Raw genomic sequence first — 5,784 nt, forward strand, 5'->3', positions numbered from 1 at the left:
TTAAATCTTTTCCCCTTCACCTTGAACCCGTGTCCTCTGGTCCTCGATTCCCCTACTCTGGGCAACAGATTCTGTGCATCTACCCTCTCATGACTTTATAGGTCTCTATAAGATTACCCCAGATACTCCTGCGCTCCAAGGAATACAGCTCTGCGCACTGATATTACCCAGTGACCATGTAAACGTGGCTCATTTTGCAATGTCTCAGTGTTCCCAGTTCCACAACCCCATTGATAGAGGACAAAGTTATATGTTCAATAAGGTCCATTACAACTATCTGGCTCGTTGGTCTAGGGGTATGATTCTCGCTTTGGGTGCGAGAGGTCCCGGGTTCAAATCCCGGACGAGCCCTCATTTTAATGTGGCGCAGCGGTAGAGTTGCTGCCTCACAGTGCCATAGACCCGGGTTTGATCCTGACTACGGGTGCTGTCTGTACGGAGTTTGTATGTTGTGTGGGTTTTGTTATTGTAAATCATCCCTGGTGTGTTGGATAGTGTTAGTATGCGGGGATAGCTGGTCGGCAGGGACTCATAACAAGAGGATTTCAGTATAGGAGTAAACAGGTTCTTCTGCAGCTGTATAGGGCTCTGGTGAGACCACATCTGGAGTATTGTGTACAGTTTTGGTCTCCTAATTTGAGGAAGGACATCCTTGTGATTGAGGCAGTGCAGCGTAGGTTCACCAGATTGATCTCTGGGATGGCGGGACTGTCATATGAGGAAAGATTGAAAAGACTAGGCTTGTATTCACTGGAGTTTAGAAGGATGAGGGGATATCTTATAGAAACATTATAAAATTATAAAAGGACTGGACAAGCTAGATGCAGGAAGAATGTTCCCAATGTTGGGCAAGTCCAGAACCAGGGGCCACACAGTCTTAGAATAAAGGGGAGGTCATTTAAGACTGAGGTGAGAAAAAACGTTTTCACCCAGAAAGTTGTGAATTTATGGAATTCCCTGCCACAGAGGGCAGTGGAGGCCAAGTCACTGGATGGATTTAAGAGAGAGTTAGATAGAGCTCTAGGGGCTAGTGGAGTCAAGGGATATGGGGAGAAGGCAGGCATGGGTTATTGATAGGGGACGATCAGCCATGATCACAATGAATGGCGGAGCTGCCTCGAAGGGTCGAATGGCCTCCTCCTGCAACTATTTTCTATGTTTCTATATCATGTACCTGTACACCGTGAACGGCTGGATTGTAAACATGTATTGTCTTTCCGCTGACAGGTTAGCACGCAGCAACTGTAACTCGGTACACGTGACAACGTTCTCCCCGTGCCTGCGTGGGTTTTCACCCGCACTTGGGTTCGTGCATTCTCCGTGGATTGTCACCTTGTTGTGGTGGAGAAGCTCGTGTGGACCTGAGATCCTGAGAGCGATGCCGTCTGGAGCTACGCTCCTGGTAGGGCCACCCATGGCGGTAAGGTCGAGGGGGAGGTCTCTGACAAAGAGCAATCCAACCAAGACCTCAACGGTGGAACAGGCGGAGGACGATGGCTGACCTTAGTGGAGCTAACGTCACAACGGCTGGGATGGCGGATCCATTGAGCCATAGAGGGTACGTGCTTTAAGAGCTATATTTAAGAGGGAGTTAGATGTGGCCCTTGTGGCTAAGGGGATCAGGGGGTGTGGAGAGAAGGCAGGTACAGGATACTGAGTTGGATGATCAGCCATGATCATATTGAATGGCGGTGAAGGCTCGAAGGGCCGAATGGCCTACTCCTGCACATATTGTCTATGTTTCTATGTTTCTATGTTTAATGAGGATGATTTGTTTTCTTTCCCTGATCAGATATTTGTTTAAATTATTGGGTGAGGATCAAATTGTTAATTTGCAAGCAGAGAGAAATAATCTCAATATTCATTTCCAACAGAGTTTTTATCCATTTAATATTTCTATTCTTAAATACAAGATTAATTATTGAGGGGAATGAACGTCAGGAGGGAAATGTATTCACTGTTTAGGGTGATGTCACATTATTTATTCAAGTGATTGGGCAAGGAACAGATTTATCATGTCAAAGACATTTATTTATCAAGAGGATCCATTTTTTTTTAGTCAGGAAAATTAATTTGTTATTTACAACAATGACAATATATCTTCATTTAGATGGGACTGCAGCGACTCATTTAATGCAATCCATCTTTGATTTATTAATCGCAACCAAATGGTTTTATTTAGTTTAGTTTAAGAGATACAGCGCGGAAACAGGCCCTTCGGCCCACCGAGTCCGTGCCGACCAGCGATCCCCGCACATTAACACTGTCCTATACACACCAGGGACAGTTTTTACATTTACCACCAAGCCAATTAACCTACAAACCTGTTCAAGAAGGAACTGCAGATGCTGGAAGATCGAAGGTACACAAAATTGCTGGAGAAACTCAGCGGGTGCAGCAGCATCTATGGAGCGAAGGAAATAGGCGACGGTTCGGGCAGAAACCCTTCTTCAACCTACAAACCTGCACGTCTTTGGAGTGTGGGAGGAAACCGAAGATCTCTGAGAGGATCTGTGGGAAATCCAACACAGGCCATGGTGAGAACGTGCAAACTCCGTACAGACAGCACCCGTAGTCCGGATCGATCCCAGGTCTCTTTCTTTTCTTTTAAAATCTTTTGATTGGTTTTTTTTCACCAAAAACAAAACAAAAATAAAACATAAAAAACAGAGCAAAAAGAATAATGATGAACAGAACAATGATATTGCTACATAGGGATCAGGATTACATTAATACCAGGTATAACCTAAATACGAGACCAGTGTCAAAATACGCATTGAATAAAGACCTCCCGGTCTCTATGTAAATATACTTAAATCTTTAAAAGGGAACATAAATGTTAAAAAAAAAACCCCACAAGGATAAAAAGACAAAAAGAAAAAATGAAAAAACAAAACCCTCCTAAACTAAAGAAAAAAAAAGAAAAAATATAATAATAATAAACTAGGAATAAAAATAAAATAAATAAAATAACAAAACAGAATCTGAACTGAGAATTTCAACAATTTGTCGTCAAATCCCGGGTCTCCGGTGCTGCGAGCGCTATACGGCGGCAATTTCCCCGCTGTGTCACCGTGCCGCCCGAGATTTCCACATTGGTGTCTCTCTCGGTTATTTTGAACGAATCTATAGAGTTTGACGGCACTGGGCATGCACTCGCTGGAGTTTAGAAGGATGAGAGGGCACCTTCATTGAAACGTACAGAATAGTGAAAGGCCTGGATAGAGTGGATGTGGAGAGGATGTTTCCACTAGTGGGAGAGTCTAGGACCAGAGGTCACAGCCTCAGAATTAAAGGATGTTCCTTTAGCAAGATGAAGAGGAATTTCTTTAGTCAGAGGGTGGTGAATCTGTGGAATTCTTTGCCACAGGAGGCTGGGGAGGCTGTCAATTAATATTTTTAAGGCAGAGATGGATAGATTTTTGATTAGTACGGGTGTCAGGGAGGCAGGAGAAAAAGGGGGAGATGTGGATCAGTCTTGATTGAATTACTTGATGGGCCGAATGGCCTAATTCTCCTCCTATCACCCATCATTTATGAAGTTATACAGTGTGGAAACAGGCCCCTCGGTCAAACTTGCCCAGGCTGACTAACATGTCCCATCTACAGCAGTCTCACCAGCCTTTGGCCCAAATCCCTCCAAACCTGATTGATCTAAATATTTCTTAAACATTGCCACAGTCCCTACCTCAACTACCCCTTCCAGCGGCTCGTTCCATACACCCACCACCCTTTGTTTTCAAACGTTACCTCTCAGGTTCCTACAATGTTAAATCTTTCCGCCCTCATCTTAGACCAATGTCCTTTAATTCTCAATTCACCTACTTTGGGCAAAAAGACTCTGTGCAGTTTACCCGGTCAATTCCATTCATGATAGACAGAATATGCTAGAGTAACTCAGCGGGACAGGCAGCATCTATGGACAGAAGGATTAGATGACGTTTCGGCTCGAGACCCTTCCTCAGTCATGATCCTCTCATGATTTTATACACCTCTATGAGATTCACCTGCACTCTACGGAATAACCAATAACCATATAACCATATAACAATTACAGCGCGGAAACAGGCCATCTCGGCCCTACAAGTCCACGCCGAACAACTTTTTTTTCCCTTTGTCCCACCTGCCTGCACTCATACCATAACCCTCCATTCCCTTCTCATCCATATGCCTAGCCAATTTATTTTTAAATGATACCAACGAACCTGCCTCCACCACTTCCACTGGGAGCTCATTCCACACCGCTACCACTCTCTGAGTAAAGAAGTTCCCCCTCATGTTACCCCTAAACTTCTGTCCCTTAATTCTGAAGTCATGTCCTCTTGTTTGAATCTTCCCTATTCTCAAAGGGAAAAGCTTGTCCACATCAACTCTGTCTATCCCTCTCATCCTTTGTAAAGACCTCTATCAAGTCCCCCCTTAACCTTCTGCACTCCAGAGAATATAAACCTAACTTATTCAACCTTTCTCTGTAACTTAGTTGTTGAAACCCAGGCAACATTCTACTAAATCTCCTCTGTACTCTCTCTATTTTGTTGACATCCTTCGTATAATTGGGCGACCAAAATTGTACACCATACTCCAGATTTGGTCTCACCAATGCCTTGAACAATTTTAACAGTACATCCCAGCTTCTATACTCGAATAGTCCTAGCCTGCCAGACCCCTTCCTCTAGCTCAGACCCCTCAAGTCCTGGCAACATCCTCGTAAATCTTCTCTGCACCCTTTCCAACTTGACAACTTGTCGTTCCTATAACACGGCGCCCAGAACCAAACACAATACTCCTAAATGCGTCCTCACCAACATCTTATACAACTGCAACATGGCCTCCCAACTTCTACACTCAATACTCTGACTGATGAAGGCCATTGTGCCAGGAGCCTTTTTTGACCACCCTATCTACCTGCGACTCGAACTTCAAGGAACCATGTACCTGCTCTACAACACTCTCCAGAGGCTTACCATTCACTGTGTAGGCCCTGTGTTTAAGAAGGAACTGCAGATGCTGGAAAATCGAAGGTACACAAAAATGCTGGAGAGACTCAGCGGGTGCAGCAGCATCTATGCAGCGAAGGAAATAGGCAACGTTTCGGGACGAAACCCTTCCGGGTTTCGGCCCGAAACGTTACCTATTTCCTTTGAGTTTCGGCCCGAAACGTTGCCTATTTCCTTCGCTCCATAGATGCTGCTGCACCCGCTGAGTTTCTCCAGCGTTTTTTGTCTACTGTGTAGGCACTGCCCATCTTAAACTCACAAAATGCAACACCTCACATTTCTCTCTGTTAAATTCCATGCAATTCAAATTGATCTTGCTGCAATTTTGGACATGCATCTTCACCATCTGCATAACCACGCACCTTTGTATCATCTGCAAACTCGCTAATCTTGCCCTGTATGTTCTCGTCCATATCAAGTCAAAATTGTAAAGGGCCTGTCCCACTGTACGAGGTAATTCGGGAGTTCTCCCCCGAGTTTTCCCCTGATTTGAACTCGGAGAATGTCCGTAGCGGGTCCGTAGGAGTTCGTGGACGTCCCGTAGCGGCTCGTACGAGTAACGGTAGGTACTCGGGAAATCCGGTAAACTCGTGACGTTTTTTCCAACACTGTGAAAAATGTTCACGGGTAAAAAAATGCTCGTGTTGAAAAAAATGGTTACTTTTTACTCGTAAGGGCCGCTACGGGACATCCACGAACTCCTAGGGACCCGCTACGGACATTCTCCGAGTTCGAATCAGGGGAAAACTCGGGAGAACTCCTGAATTACCTCGTACAGTGGGACAGG

General features: G+C 44.8%; 1 non-coding gene across 1 annotated transcript; it reads left to right on the forward strand.

Annotated features, from left to right (window-relative positions):
- Nucleotides 1–279: 279 nt before the first annotated feature.
- On the forward strand, nt 280–351 carry trnap-ugg (transfer RNA proline (anticodon UGG)). Its single transcript has one exon. It is a non-coding gene; the product is annotated as a tRNA-Pro (tRNA).
- The last annotated feature ends 5,433 nt before the right edge of the window (nt 352–5,784 follow it).

Source organism: Leucoraja erinacea, unplaced genomic scaffold, assembly GCF_028641065.1.
Source record: "Leucoraja erinacea ecotype New England unplaced genomic scaffold, Leri_hhj_1 Leri_123S, whole genome shotgun sequence".
Classification (NCBI taxonomy): Eukaryota; Metazoa; Chordata; class Chondrichthyes; order Rajiformes; family Rajidae; genus Leucoraja; species Leucoraja erinaceus.